Genomic DNA, 16,373 nt, shown 5'->3' on the forward strand with positions numbered 1-16,373 from the left:
TTCTGTGGATGTTTTTATATTAGATGTTATTTTGTGATGTATTATATGTTGAAATGTGGTCATGTCTTATAATATGTGATTATTTCAACTGTGGTTGTTAATAAAACAAGGGGAACTCTTGCAAAAAAATTTTGTGAATTGTAAAAAACATAACAAGCAATAAGTAACGCATCTTTAGAGTTCTAAAATAGTTTAGATATTCAAGTAGAGTTCTAAATTATTTTGGATACGAAAATACTACATAACAGACTACAAGTTTCTTCAGTCTGAATCACAATCTATAAGTAACTCATCTTCGGAGTCATCCGTCGCGCAATCCTCAACGACAACCTCATTCCACTTGCTACATTGTCCTGCATCACACTTGTCACCAGTTCTCTTGTAATAATTGGCTTCTGCTTCATCTGCAGCTTGGGAGAATAGCTCATCCTCAGCCTCAACCTCATCAGACTTCTTCTTGTAATAAGCCGCCTCTACCTCTTCGGCGGCCTGAGACATAAACTCATCCTCTTTCTCTTGAGCACGTAATCCTGCCTCAGCTAGTGCGATGAGCTCACTCAACCTTGATGTGTCGTCCTCCTCTTCTTCATGTAATCCTGCCTCTTCGAGAGCGATAAGCTCACTCAATCTAGATGTGTCGTCCTCCTCCTCCTCCATCAGCTCAACCGTCGCCATTTTATCCTGAACATATCTTGCATGCGCCTCATCGGCCAAATAGTTTACGCCACATCCAATCTCTGCAAATATAATGAGCAAAATAAGTTAGCAAAGTCAAGATAAATAAATTGTACTAACATAATTATAGTATCATTTTTCTCACTCACTTCCCTTGAGGCGATCAGCAAGATTATCCAACATCTGTTTCTCGGCTTGAGCCGCTTCCCATTCTCTTGCATCCTGTGCTCTCTTCTCATCTGCCGCCTTCAACCTCCTATACTCTGCACGCTTCGGGCTATCATAAAAGGCAGATTTTGCTTTCCTACGCATATCGCGTATGCGATCGTTAATGTACGAATCGACGAGTTGAGATCCACAACACATCTTCTGTCCCATTAGTCTCTTGGACTCTATTATGCGCATCACCTCTCCTTTGTCGTCGTAACTCTCCCAATTGCATTTCCTCGTCTCCTACAAGAAAATAGTAAGTACCGCTATAACATTACAACTGGTGCAAAAAAATAAATAAATACCAACCTCATCGTAATCGACCATATGTCCACAAAAATATCCAACACCAAGCTCGGAAGGAACTAATCCATACTTAGCTTCAATACCACATTTGCAGAGTACTAGTACTGGATCAAATTTCACCTCTTCTTCCGCCCACTGATTGTATCTCTTTTCCTTTACCTCTGGCTCTGGCCAATGGGACAAAGGACCATACAACCACTCTCTGAAACGACACTTACGCTACCCGTATGGCTGCAGGAGAAAAAATAGTAATTTATTGTAAATAATAACTAGTTCATAAATTTAGCGTATCGATGGGCTCACATAATCAATGTTCGGACAACAGAACTGCTTCTCATAGTCTTCATTGATGACATCACGGTCTCCACAATCGCATCGAGGCGGTGAGTCCATCCGTCTTTCTGTTGCTACCTTCTTCTCCGCATCCGTCATTGGTGGAGGATTTGGGGGAGGAGGTACCCAACGCTTAAAACGGTCATGACTAGTCCTTCCACTCAACCAATTAACGAAAAAGAAGATATCGAGGGTCAAATTTATCAGGACCGTCGATCCACTGGAAAAAGAAACACCTCTGATGCCCCTAAAATAATGGAAAGAAGCACTATTACACATCTACAAAATAATGAATGCGAACAAAATTAAGTGACAAGTCATAAGCTACGTACGTCCAAACCGCCATAAAGGTAGTAGCAGCGAGCAGCCGTGTCTGGATGTTGTGATTGATATACCCAAGCCAGTCTGCCACAGTCACAGTTAGGCACAGGGAGTTCAGGAGGAATAGGAGTGTCGGCGTTCCGAGACCGGGGGGTCCCTTGGGCCGACGAGTGAGTGTCGCCGCGTGCCCCAGCCCAGATGGGTCGAGCGCGAGGGCGAGCGCGAAGGGGGGGAGGAGCGAGGCGGCCGGAGACCGGCGTGAGAGAGGTGGGAATCCCGTGGCCTTCGTGTTCGTCCCGCGCCCAGGTCGGGTGCGCTTGCAGTAGGGGGTTACAAGCGTCCACGCGGGAGAGGGAAGCGAGCGGCCCTAAGAGAGCGCCTGTCTCGTCCTCGTCCCCGCGCGGCCAACCTTCTCTAAGAGGGCCCTGGTCCTTCCTTTTATAGGCGTAAGGAGAGGATCCAGGCATACAATGGGAGTGTAGCAGAGTGCTACGTGTCTAGCGGGGGAGAGCTAGCGCCCTAAGTACATGCCGTCGTGGCAGCCGGAGATATTTTGGCACCCAGCTGGTGTGATGTCGTGGCCGTCGGAGGAGCGATAGAGCCTGGCAGAATGACAGCTGTCGGAGCGGTTGGGTCCTTGCTGACGTCCTCTTGCTTCCGTAAGGGGGCTGAGAGCCGCCGTCGTCACAGAGCATGCGAGACGCCATCATTGCCTATCCGGCGGAGCTAGCCAGATGGGACGCCGGTCTTGTTTCCTGCGGTCCGAGTCAGCTCGGGGTAGGGTGATGATGGCGCCTCCCGTTGACGTGGCTGGTCTGCGCCCTAGGTTGGGCGAGGTGGAAGCTCCTCCGAAGTTGAGGTCGAGTCTGTCTTCCGTGGCCGAGTCCGAGCCCCTGGTCGAGCGAGGCGGAGGTCGTTGTTTGAGGCCAGGGCGGAGTCCGAGCCCTGGGGTCAGGCCGGTCAGTGGAGCGGCGAAGTGACGGCGGTCACTTCGGCTCTGCCGGGGGGCGCATGCCAGGATAAGGGTGTCAGGCCACCTTTGCATTAAATGCTCCTGCGATTTGGTCGGTCGGTGCGGCGATTTAGTCAGGGTTGCTTCTTAGCGAAGGCAGGGCCTCGGGCAAGCCGGAAATATGTTCGCCGTCGGAGGAGGGCCTCGGGCGAGACGGAAATCCTCTGGGGTCGGCTGCCCTTGTCCGAGGCTAGGCTCGGGCGAGGCGTGATCGAGTCGCTCGAACGGACTGATCCCTGACTTAATCGCACCCATCAGGCCTTAGCAGCTTTATGCTGATGGGGGTTACCAGCTGAGAATTAGGAGCCTTGAGGGTACCCCTAATTATGGTCCCCGACAGTAGCCCCCGAGCCTCGAAGGGAGTGTTAGCACTCGCTTGGAGGCTTTCGTCGCACTTTTTCGCAAGGGGACCAGCCTTTCTCGGTTGCATTTTGTTCCGGTGGGTGCGTGCGAGCGCACCCACCGGGTGTAGCCCCCGAGGCCTCGGAGGAGTGGTTTCACTCCTTCGAGGTCTTAATGCCTCGCGTAATGCTTCGGCTAGTCTGGTCGTTCCCTCATGCGAGCTGGCCGTAGCCCGGGTGTACGGTCGGGTCCCAAGTTCTCGGGCTGGTATGTTGACGCTGTCAACGGTTCGGCGGGAGCCAGGTTTGCGAGAGCAGCCCCCGAGCCTCTGCACAGGGCGAGAGGGCGATCAGGGACAGACTCGGCTTTTTTACATACGCCCCTGTGTCGCCTTTTCGCAAGGAGGAGAGGGGGAAGCGCCATGTTGCCCTCGATGGGCGCCGAACATGGTGTCTCCGGTGAGCTGCAAGCGGGTAATCCGAGTGGATGTCCGTGCCCTGTTTGTTAGGGGTCGGCTAAGGGCCCAGAGGCACGCCCAAAAGTACCTGCGGGTGACCTGCCGGACCCGGTCCCCTGGCGACGGGGTCCGAGGGCTCGATGTCTCCCTCCGATGGGATTCCGTTACAAGATCGCTCCCGCTGGTCTCGGAAATGTCCTAGGGTACCTCGGGAGCGCAGCCCGAGCCTTGGTTATGTATCGAACGTACCCTGGTCATCCCTCGCTCGGCGTCTGAGGCGGCTGTGAACCCTTCGGGGGCCAGCCTTCGAACCCCTGATCAGTAATGGGCGCGGAGCCCGAGTAGCCTGAGGCGGCCGTGGAACCCTTCGGGGGGCCGGCCTTCGAACCTCTGACCAGTAGTGGGTGTAGGGCCCACGCGATCTGAGGCGGCTGTCGAACCCTTCGGGGGGCCAGCCTTCGAACCTCTGATCAGTAGGGAGGCTCGGAGCCCAGTTCCTTCACGGGGAAGGATCCTTTTCGGGGTATCCCCCTTTCCCGGTCCCTGTTGCAAGAGAGAGAGAGAAAGAAGAAAAGAGGAAAAGGATACGAAATCGAACGACGCGGCGTACCTTTTTTGGCGCGGTTATTATGGCGAAGGCGAAGCGTCGCCCGCTTCTCCTGCCAGAGGCGCCGCCTGTCCTGCCGCGGAGTTAATGCGACGGGGCGAGTGGTTGGCGGGGCGGCCGTTGCGCGTGCGCGAGCCGTTCGAGGAACGGGTCACGGGCGCGTTGTCTTCACGCCGTGAGAGGGGGTTCTCTTGCTGCCCCCGGATGGGACGTGAGCTTGGCTGACGACGTGACCGCTGCTCCCGCCCGCCTGCCAGCGTCATTACTGCCGGCCCATTTTTGACCGCATTGACCGCCGCGCCAGGCTGGCGCTGCTGGGTCGTGCGCTGGGTCGCCTCGATTCGCGGTATTGGTTCCGCAATCGAGGAGGCGTGGCGGTGGCGCAAGTGGCGGTGCAGTTTCTTGCATGAAGCATCCGGCGCGCCGGTTGCGTGACGCGTGGGCCTGGGCCTCCATGCTGGGCGTGTCGAGAGTCGGAGAAGCGTGCCCACGTAGCGCGGTTGCATGCCGCCCGCATGGCTGCCTGCTCCTTTCGCCCGTTGGTCTGGGCAAAAGTGGAGGGTCACTTGTAACTGTTGGGCGGTCGTGTGTACCGCGCGCGGCGGTTTGGCTTCTTCTGCTCTGAGCCGGCTTGCATGACATGTGGGACCCGGCCCCCGCGCCGCAGGGGAGGGCCTTGGAGCGTGTTGGAGAAGACTCAGCCCGTGACGGTTGAGGACACGAGTAGGGATAGTCGTCTTTAAAAGGAGGGTGACCCCCTTGGAAGGCGACCATGTCTTCGCGCTCCCTTATGCATCGTGTCTTTCCACCTTCCAAGCCCCCGGATGGGGGATACCCGCCGTCTTTTCGCCTCATCGTTGGAGGAATGCAACTCCGTGGGAGTTGGTACCTTTCGGCCATCGTTCGGCTTCAAGGATTTTCATCATGCAGCCCGGCTGCACCCCTCCGCTGGCGGTCACCCAAGACGGTAACTGAGAGCACCTAGAGGGGGGGGGGTGAATAGGTGATCCTGTAAAACTTAAACTTATAGCCACAGAAACTTGTTAAGTGTTAGCACAATAATCGCCAAGTGGCTAGAGAGGAGTCTCAACAAAACACGATACCACAAGAGATCAAACACAGAGATGACACAGTGGTTTATCCCGTGGTTCGGCCAAGACCAACGCTTGCCTACTCCACGTTGTGGCGTCCCAATGGACGAGGGTTGCAATCAACCCCTCTCAAGCGGTCCAAAGACCCACTTGAATACCACGATGTTTTGCTTTGCTTATCTTTATCCCACTTGCGAGGAATCTCCACAAATTGGAGTCTCTCACCCTTACACTTAAAGTTCACAAAGAAGCACGGAGTAAGGGAGGGAAGCAACACACACAAATCCACAGCAAAATGCGCACACACACGGCCAAGAATCGAGCTCAAAAGACTATCTCAAAGTTCTCACTAGAACGGAGCTCGAATCACTGAGAATGACACACGAATGCGCAAAGACTGAGTGTGGATGATCAAGAATGCTCTAAGGTTGCTTGGTTTTTTCCTCCATGCGCCTAGGGGTCCCTTTTATAGCCCCAAGGCAGCTAGGAGCCGTTGAGAGCAAATCTGGAAGGCTGATCTTGCCTTCTGTCGACTGGTGCACCGGACAGTCCGGTGCACACCGGACACTGTCCGGTGCCCGATTTCCTTCCTTAAATAGCGAAGCCGACCGTTGGCGGCCTTGGATCCGTTGGCGCACCGGACATGTCCGGTGCACACCGGACAGTCCGGTGCCCCCTTTCGACCGTTGGCTCGGCCACGTGTCCCGCGCAGATCGCGCGGCCGACCGTTGGCCCGGCCGACCGTTGGCTCACCGGACAGTCCGGTGCACACCGGACAGTCCGGTGAATTATAGCCGTACGTCGCCGGTAAATTCCCGAGAGCGGCCAGTTCGCCCGAGTCAGTCTGGCGCACCGGACACTGTCCGGTGCACCACCGGACAGTCCGGTGCTCCAGACCGAACAGCCTTTTGGCTGTACACAGCCAACTTTTCTCTGACTCGATTTCTCCTGTTTCAAGCACTTAGACACAATACATTAGTCTTCAAAACAATGTACTAAGGCTTAGAAACATACCTTTACTCTTGATTTGCACTTTGTCCATCCATGGGTATAGATTCACATTTAAGCACTTGTGTTGGCACTCAATCACCAAAATACTTAGAAATGGCCCAAGGGCACATTTCCCTTTCAATCTCCCCCTTTTTGGTGATTTATGCCAACACAACATAAAGCAACTAGAACAAGTGCAATATCACTTCAAATAAAACTCAAATTTATTTTGATTCAATTTTGGCATATATGGATCAACCTTTGCCACCACTTGGTTTGTTTTTGCAAATCAAAACTCAAATTTCTATCTCTAGGTCAAACACACATGTTAAGTCATAAAGAGAGTCATTTCAGGAGTATTTGATTCAGGATTCCAAAAACTCCCCCTTTTCCCATAATCAACATTTCTCCCCACAAGAAGCCAACTTTTGACAAGAGAGACAATAAAAGAGTTTTGACAAAACAAAAACTCTATTCTACTATTTTCAAAATTTCTCAAGTGGTAGCTGATCCATTTATCACTTTGGCCTTTATTTTATCCCCCTTTGGCATCAAGCACCAAAACGGGATCAATCTTGGCCCTTTAACCCCATTGCCTCACCAAAATCTTCAATTAAGAGCAAATAGGCAATAAGAGTTAAAAGATGAACTTGTAAAAGTTACCCTTTTCATCGGAGTGCAGTGGAAGTCTTGCATGGTCCAAGTCCACCTTTTCCCTTTTAATTCTCCTTCGAGACTAAAACAAGAAAACTCAAGTATATGGTTAGTCTCAAAGGGTCAAGTTGTAACACATCTCCCCCTAAAACTGTGCATCACTTTGCAACAGACTTGTGAGGTCCAGGGAGTGTTTGTACAACTTGAGCACCATACTAAACAACAAAATGCAAAAAGGAACATGATCAAAAGCATAAATACATGTATGCTACAATTCAATCCAAGTTCCGCGAATCTAAGACATTTAGCTCACTACGCAACCTGCAAAAGGTCTTCTCATCTAGAGGCTTGGTAAAGATATCGGCTAGCTGGTTCTCGGTGCTAACATGAAACACTTCGATATCTCCCTTTTGCTGGTGGTCTCTCAAAAAGTGATGCCGGATGTCAATGTGCTTTGTGCGGCTGTGTTCAACAGGATTTTCCGCCATGCGGATAGCACTCTCATTGTCACATAGGAGTGGGACTTTGCTCAGATTGTAGCCAAAGTCCCGAAGGGTTTGCCTCATCCAAAGTAGTTGCGCGCAACACTGCCCTGCGGCAACATACTCGGCCTCAGCGGTGGATAGGGCAATGGAGGTTTGTTTCTTAGAGTTCCACGACACCAGGGACCTTCCTAAGAATTGGCACGTCCCTGATGTACTCTTCCTATCGACCTTACATCCAGCATAGTCGGAATCTGAGTATCCAACCAAGTCAAAGATAGACCCCTTTGGATACCAGAGCCCGAAGCAAGGCGTAGCAACCAAATATCTAAGAATTCGCTTCACCGCCACTAAGTGACACTCCTTAGGATCGGATTGAAATCTAGCACACATGCATACGCTAAGCATAATATCCGGTCTACTAGCACATAAATAAAGTAAAGACCCTATCATTGACCGGTATGCTTTTTGATCAACGGACTTACCTCCTTTGTTGAGGTCGATGTGTCCGTCGGTTCCCATCGGAGTCTTTGCGGGCTTGGCGTCCTTCATCCCAAACCGCTTTAGCAAGTCTTGCGTGTACTTCGTTTGGGAGATGAAGGTGCCGTCCTTGAGTTGCTTCACTTGGAACCCAAGGAAGTAGTTCAACTCGCCCATCATTGACATCTCGAATTTCTGCGTCATTACCCTGCTAAACTCTTCACAAGACTTTTGATTAGTAGAACCAAATATTATGTCATCGACATAAATTTGGCACACAAAAAGATCACCATCGCAAGTCTTAGTGAAAAGAGTTGGATCGGCTTTCCCAACCTTGAAAGCATTAGCAATTAAAAAGTCTCTAAGGCATTCATACCATGCTCTTGGGGCTTGCTTAAGTCCATAGAGCGCCTTAGAGAGCTTACACACATGGTCGGGGTACCGTTCATCCTCGAAGCCAGGGGGTTGCTCCACGTACACCTCCTCCTTGATCGGCCCATTGAGGAAAGCGCTCTTCACATCCATTTGATACAACCTGAAAAAATGGTGAGCGGCATATGCTAGCAAGATACGAATGGACTCTAGCCTAGCCACAGGAGCAAAAGTCTCCTCAAAGTCCAAACCTGCGACTTGGGCATAACCTTTTGCCACAAGTCGAGCCTTGTTCCTCGTCACCACTCCGTGCTCGTCTTGTTTTTGCGAAACACCCACTTGGTTCCCACAACATTTTGCTTAGGATGAGGCACCAGTGACCAAACTTCATTCCTTTTGAAGTTGTTGAGCTCCTCCTGCATGGCCAACACCCAGTCCGGATCTAGCAAGGCCTCTTCTACCCTGAAAGGCTCAATAGAAGAGACAAAAGAGTAATGCTCACAAAAATTAACTAATCGAGATCGAGTAGTTACTCCCTTGCTAATATCACCCAGAATTTGGTCGACGGGATGATCCCTTTGAATCATCGCTCGAACTTGGGTTGGAGGTGTCGGTTGTGCTTCTTCCTCCATCACATGATCATCTTGTGCTCCCCCTTGATCACACTCCTCTTGATGAACCTGTTCAGCATTTTGAGTTGGGGGATGCACCATTGTTGAGGAAGAAGGTTGATCTTGCTCCAATTGTTCCTGTGGTCGCATATTACCAATCGCCATGGTGCGCATAGCGGCCGTTGGAACGTCTTCTTCATCTACATCATCAAGATCAACAACTTGCTCTCTTGGAGAGCCATTAGTCTCATCAAATACAACGTCGCTAGAGACTTCAACCAAACCCGATGATTTGTTGAAGACTCTATACGCCTTTGTATTTGAGTCATAACCTAACAAAAACCCTTCTACAACTTTGGGAGCAAATTTGGAATTCCTACCTTTCTTCACTAGAATGTAGCATTTACTCCCAAATACACGAAAGTACGAAACATTGGGTTTGTTACCGGTTAGAAGCTCATACGACGTCTTCTTGAGGAGGCGGTGAAGGTAGACCCTGTTGGTGGCGTGGCAAGCCGTGTTCACGGCTTCCGACCAAAAGCACTCGGGGGTCTTGAATTCTCCAAGCATAGTCCACGCCATATCTATGAGCGTCCTGTTCTTCCTCTCTACCACACCATTTTGCTGAGGTGTGTAGGGAGCGGAGAACTCGTGCTTGATCCCCTCCTCCTCAAGGAACTCTTCCACTTGAAGGTTCTTGAATTCGGACCCGTTGTCGCTCCTTATCTTCTTCACCTTGAGCTCAAACTCATTTTGAGCTCTCCTTAGGAAGCGCTTGAGGGTCCCTTGGGTTTTAGACTTATCCTGCAAAAAGAACACCCAAGTGAAGCGGGAAAAGTCATCAACAATAACTAGACCATACTTACTTCTTCCTATGCTCAGATAGGCGACGGGTCCGAAGAGGTCCATATGTAGCAGCTCCAGGGGTCTTGATGTTGTCATCACATTTTTGGTGTGATGAGAGCCTCCCACTTGTTTCCCTGCTTGACAAGCTGCACAAGGTCTATCTTTTTCGAAATGAACATTGGTTAAACCTATCACATGTTCTCCCTTTAAAAGCTTGTGGAGGTTCTTCATCCCCACATGTGCTAAGCGGCAATGCCACAGCCAGCCCATGCAAGTCTTAGCCATTAAGCATGCATCTAGACCGGCCTCTTCTTTTGCAAAATCAACTAGGTAAAGCTTGTCGTCTAGTACACCCTTAAAAGCTAGTGAACCATCACATCTTCTAAAGACAGACACATCTACATTTGTAAACAAACAGTTATATCCCATATTGCATAATTGACTAACATATAGCAAATTATATCCAAGAGACTCTACTAAAAACACATTAGAGATAGAGTGCTCATTTGAGATTGCAATTTTACCTAACCCTTTTACCTTGCCTTGATTCCCATCACCGAATATTATTGAATCTTGGGAATCTTTGTTTTTGACGTAGGAGGTGAACATCTTCTTCTCCCCCATCATATGGTTTGTGCATCCGCTGTCAATAATCCAGCTTGAACCCCCGGATGCATAAACCTGCAAGGCAAATTTAGGCTTGGGTCTTAGGTACCCAACTCAGGTTGGGTCCTGCAAGGTTAGCACAAATATCCTTAGGGACCCAAATGCAAGTTTTGTCTCCCTTGCATCTTGCCCCTAATTTTCTAGCAACTATCTTCCTATCCTTTCTACAAATAGCAAAAGAAGCATTTAAAGCATGATATATTGTAGAAGGTTCATTTACTTTCCTAGGAACAACATTTCTCCTAGGCAAATTATGAACAACATTTCTCCTACCAACATTTCTATCATGCACATAAGAAGAACTAGAAGCAAACATGGCATGAGAATCAAAGGCATTATATGCATTACAACTCCTATAAGCATTTCTAGATTGTCTCCTATCATGGTACATAAAAGCATGGTTCTTTTGCACACTACTAGCCATAGGGGCCTTTCCTTTCTCCTTGGCGGAGATGGGAGCCTTATGGCTTGTCAAGTTCTTGGCTTCCCTCTTGTAGCCAAGTCCATCCTTAATTGAGGGGTGTCTACCAATCGTGTAGGCATCCCTTGCAAATTTTAGCTTGTCAAATTCATTCTTACTAGTCTTAAGTTGGGCATTAAGACTAGCTAATTCCTCATTTAATTTAGAAATTGAAACTAAATGATCACTACAAGCATCAATGTCAAAATCTTTACACCTATTACAAGTTTCAACAATTTCTACACAAGAATTAGATTTACTAGCTACTTCTAGTTTAGCATTTAAATCATCATTAAAACCTTTTAACTTAGCAATAGTTTCATGACAAGAAGATAATTCACTAGAGAGCATTTCATTCCTCTTAATTTCTAGAGCAAGAGATTTCTGAGCTTCTACAAATTTATCATGTTCTTCATACAACAAATCCTCTTGCTTTTCTAACAGTATATTCCTATCATTCAAGGCATCAATCAATTCATTAATTTTGTCTACCTTAGTTCTATCTAATCCCTTGAATAAGCATGAGTAATCTATCTCATCATCATCACTAGACTCATCCTCACTTGAAGAAGCATAAGTACTAGTATTAGGAGTGCTTACTTTCTTCTCCCTTGCCATGAGGCAAGTGTGACGCTCGTTGGGGAAGAGGGATGACTTGTTGAAGGCAGTGGCGGCGAGTCCCTCATTGTCGGAGTCGGACGAGGAGCAGTCTGAATCCCACTCCTTGCCAAGATGAGCCTCGCCCTTTGCCTTCTTATAGTTCTTCTTTTTCTCCCTCTTGTTCCCTTGATCCTGATCACTATCATTGTCGGGACAGTTAGCAATAAAATGACCAAGCTTACCGCATTTGAAGCATGAGCGCTTCCCCTTGGCTTTGGTCTTGCTTGGCTGTCCCTTGCGACCTTTAAGCACCGTCTTGAATCTTTTGATGATGAGAGCCATCTCTTCATTATTAAGTCCGGCCGCCTCAATCTGTGCCACCTTGCTAGGTAGCGCCTCCTTGCTTCGTGTTGCCTTGAGAGCAAGGGGTTGCGGCTCGTTGATCGGACCATTCAAGGCGTCGTCCACGTACCTCGCCTCCTTAATCATCATTCGCCCGCTAACAAATTCCCCAAGAACTTCTTCGGGCGACATCTTGGTGTACCTGGGATTTTCACGAATATTGTTCACCAAATGAGGATCAAGAACGGTAAATGACCTTAGCATTAGGCGGACGACGTCGTGGTCCGTCCATCGCGTGCTCCCGTAGCTCCTTATTTTGTTGATAAGGGTCTTGAGCCGGTTGTATGTTTGTGTCGGCTCCTCGCCCCTTATCATCGCGAACCGTCCAAGCTCGCCTTCCACCAACTCCATTTTGGTGAGCAAGGTGACATCGTTTCCCTCATGAGAGATCTTGAGGGTGTCCCAGATCTGCTTGGCATTGTCCAAGCCGCTCACCTTGTGATACTCGTCCCTGCACAAAGAGGCTAGCAACACAGTAGTAGCTTGTGCATTTTTATGGATCTGTTCATTAATAAACACAGGGCTATCCGAGCTATCAAATTTCATTCCACTTTCCACAATCTCCCAAATGCTTGGATGGAGAGAAAACAGGTGAGTACGCATTTTGTGGCTCCAAAATCCGTAGTCCTCTCCATCAAAGTGAGGGGGCTTGCCAAGTGGAATGGGGAGCAATTGAGCATTTGAACTATGCGAGATGCGCGAATAATCGAAAGAAAAGTTTGAGTTAACCGTCTTTCGTCTATCATGGTCGTCGTCGTCCTTTTGGGAGGAGGAAGATTCGTCGCTGTCGTAGTAGACAATTTCCTTGATGCGCTTTGTCTTCTTCTTCCTCCCGTCTTTTCTTTTGTGGCCCGAGCCTGAGTCGGTGGGCTTGTCATCATTGGGCTCGTTGACGAAGGTCTCCTTCTCCTTGTCGTTGATCATCATCCCCTTGCCCTTAGGATCCATCTCTTCGGGCGGTTAGTCCCTTTCTTGAAGAGAGCTGCTCCGATACCAATTGACAGCACCTAGAGGGGGGGTGAATAGGTGATCCTGTAAAACTTAAACTTATAGCCACAGAAACTTGTTAAGTGTTAGCACAATAATCGCCAAGTGGCTAGAAAGGAGTCTCAACAAAACACGATACCACAAGAGATCAAACACAGAGATGACACAGTGGTTTATCCCGTGGTTCGGCCAAGACAACCGCTTGCCTACTCCACGTTGTGGCGTCCCAACGGACGAGGGTTGCAATCAACCCCTCTCAAGCGGTCCAAAGACCCACTTGAATACCACGATGTTTTGCTTTGCTTATCTTTATCCCACTTGCGAGGAATCTCCACAAATTGGAGTCTCTCGCCCTTACACTTAAAGTTCACAAAGAAGCACGGAGTAAGGGAGGGAAGCAACACACACAAATCCACAGCAAAATGCGCACACACACGGCCAAGAATCGAGCTTAAAAGACTATCTCAAAGTTCTCACTAGAACGGAGCTCGAATCACTGAGAATGACACACGAATGCGCAAAGACTGAGTGTGGATGATCAAGAATGCTCTAAGGTTGCTTGGTTTTTTCCTCCATGCGCCTAGGGGTCCCTTTTATAGCCCCAAGGCAGCTAGGAGCCGTTGAGAGCAAATCTGGAAGGCTGATCTTGCCTTCTGTCGACTGGTGCACCAGACAGTCCGGTGCACACAGGACACTGTCCGGTGCCCGATTTCCTTCCTTAAATAGCGAAGCCGACCGTTGGCGGCCTTGGAGCCGTTGGCGCACCGGACATGTCCGGTGCACACCGGACAGTCCGGTGCCCCCTTCCGACCGTTGGCTCGGCCACGTGTCCCGCGCAGATCGCACGGCCGACCGTTGGCCCGGCCGACCGTTGGCTCACCGGACAGTCCGGTGCACACCAGACAGTCCGGTGAATTATAGTCGTACGTCGCCGGTAAATTCCCGAGAGCGGCCAGTTCGCCCGAGTCAGTCTGGCGCACCGGACACTGTCCGGTGCACCACCGGACAGTCCGGTGCTCCAGACCGAACAGCCTTTTGGTTGTACACAACCAACTTTTCTCTGACTCGATTTTTCCTGTTTCAAGCACTTAGACACAATACATTAGTCTTCAAAACAATGTACTAAGGCTTAGAAACATACCTTTACTCTTGATTTGCACTTTGTCCATCCATGGGTATAGATTCACATTTAAGCACTTGTGTTGGCACTCAATCACCAAAATACTTAGAAATGGCCCAAGGGCACATTTCCCTTTCAGTAACCACCAGCCCCTGGGTGGGGAGAAGCAAGCCGGGCTGCGATCTTGGTCCCACCCTCAGCTTCAAGGATGTTCATCATCCTCGCTGGGGTGGAGGCCGGGCTGAGCCGGAGCTCTACCTCCCGCGCGGGTTCGTGGGTCGCCCTCTCTTGCGGCGTTCGAGGGAGAGGGCGCTCGCTGTCCCTGCGGGCGGCCCGGACTTTGACAACGCGGGGCTGGTCGACGGCGGGCGTCGTCACCCCCAGCGTGTCGAGCTCGTCGGCTTGGCCCTTGGCGGCCCCTCCTGCCGGAAGGCGGCTGTCGCGCCGTGTGCACGGAAGGACCGCCCAAGACGCCGCACGCTGCTAGGGCGGCGTTCATGTTCTGGGGTGGTCCTGCCTTTGCACTGGTATGGCACCTCCGCGCGGGGATCAGTGCCCCACTCGTCCGGGAGGATTTGAGTGGGGATCTGCCAGAGGGCTGATGGCTTCTGGCGCCGGTGCCAAGGTGGAGGCGGCTCGAGAAGTCCCCGTCGCCGACGGGGTCACCGCCACCATCCGTGCTTCGGGCCTCCGGCTCTTTGTACTTGTCCTCGCCCCTCGAGCGTCGGCGTGGGTGAGGGCAAGATTGCAGCAGCGCCCACCCCGAGGCCTGCGCCGCTGCAGTTCGGCCACCCGGAGCGGGGGTCGTTGTCGTCGCTGTCAGAGCGGGCGGCGGCGAGCCGCCCGTCAGTCTTCCGTTGCTCCGCAGGCCCTCCCCCATGGAGTGGGGTTGTTCGTACCTGCGGAGGGGGAACCGGAGTTCCGTTTGTAATGGCACTTTGAATGCCAGTGTTTTTGTTCATTGTGGTTGTCGAGGCCTGAACATGTATGTAACTTTGGCACGGAGCCATGTTTTTTCCTTATTTTCGAGCACTAAGACTTGCCTGTTGGTTGTCTGAACCACTTCACCAAGCGTGAGTCGCCCCGTGTCAAGGTGACGAGTGAGGTATCCGTATCCCGGAGGCGTAGGAGTCCCTCGGCTCGGTCGGCCTTGTTGTCTGAGGCTTCTCTAGCTTAGTTAAAGGGACCCCTTGGCCGCTCCTCGACGAGCCGAGGCCAGGGGTAGCGATATCAGCACGAACAGGGGCAGAGTTGGCTCAAAAATGAAACCTGGTTGGCCGGAGCCTAGCCGGGTTGTCCGCTGGCGGGACCGACGCCGGAGTTGACCAGCCGAGGCCTCGGGTCGGGCCGGCGCCCTTGGAAGATGGTTGGCCGAGGCCCCGGAGTGACCGGCCGAGCCGCCTGCTCGGGCCAGATTTCCGGAGAAGACCCAGGCAGCAATTGCCCGGGCGTGGCGATGACGTCGTCCCTTAGAGCGGAGATTCTTGGACCGCGTCGCCGTCCGAGGCTAGGCCGGACCTCGCCGAAGGTGTCGTCGATGCCGAGGGTGCTGCTGCCCCCTTCCAGTGTCAAGACCTAAGCCTGCAGGATCAGATTGTCTTGTAGCGTGTGCCTTCTGCGGCCGCCGAGGCCAGAACACACACCCTCGCTGCGTTGTAAAGTTGCGTCTCTTTTCCTCTTGTTTCAAGTATCTGGACTTTTTTGTCGGCAACAGGGATGTTTGTGCGAGCGAGAGTTGCTTCTCACGGAAGGTGATGAGTGAGGTATCCGTATCCCGGAGGCGTGGGAGTCCCTCGGCTCGGTCGGCCTTACCGCTTACGCGCACTTTCACCCGTCCATGAGGCTCTGTCACCGACTCAGTCGAGAAGGCTCGAAGGATCGCTTCGGCAGAAGAGCTTCCAAACGTGAAGACTTGTTCGGTCCGCGGAATCACTTATCCGAATGCGAGTTACTTATCGCAGAAGGTGATGAGTGAGGTATCCGTATCCCGGAGGCGTAGGAGTCCCTCGGCTCGGTCAGCCTTGGCTGCTTACGTGTACTCCGTCGTTTTCAGGATCCACTTTTCGAAGTAGTCAAAAAGCACGAAAGATATTCTGACAGAAGAGATATTTTTTCGAGGAAAATTTCGACGCAGAGGGGGTTGCCCCCCTTTTAGCCCCCGAGGGAGGGTCGGGCTTTGCCGAGGCGAGGCCGACCCTTCCTTGATGACTAAACTTTGCGTGGGTGCGAGGTATATGAACGACTTGAAAATATTTTGAGGGTAGAAGCGACGTAGCTGTTGGATGTTCCAAGCGTTGCCGTAGACCTTGCCTTGGCTGTTGGCCAGCTTGTACGTTCTGGGCTTCAGAA

This window comes from Zea mays, chromosome 8, assembly GCF_902167145.1.
Source record: "Zea mays cultivar B73 chromosome 8, Zm-B73-REFERENCE-NAM-5.0, whole genome shotgun sequence".
Lineage (NCBI taxonomy): Eukaryota > Viridiplantae > Streptophyta > Magnoliopsida > Poales > Poaceae > Zea > Zea mays.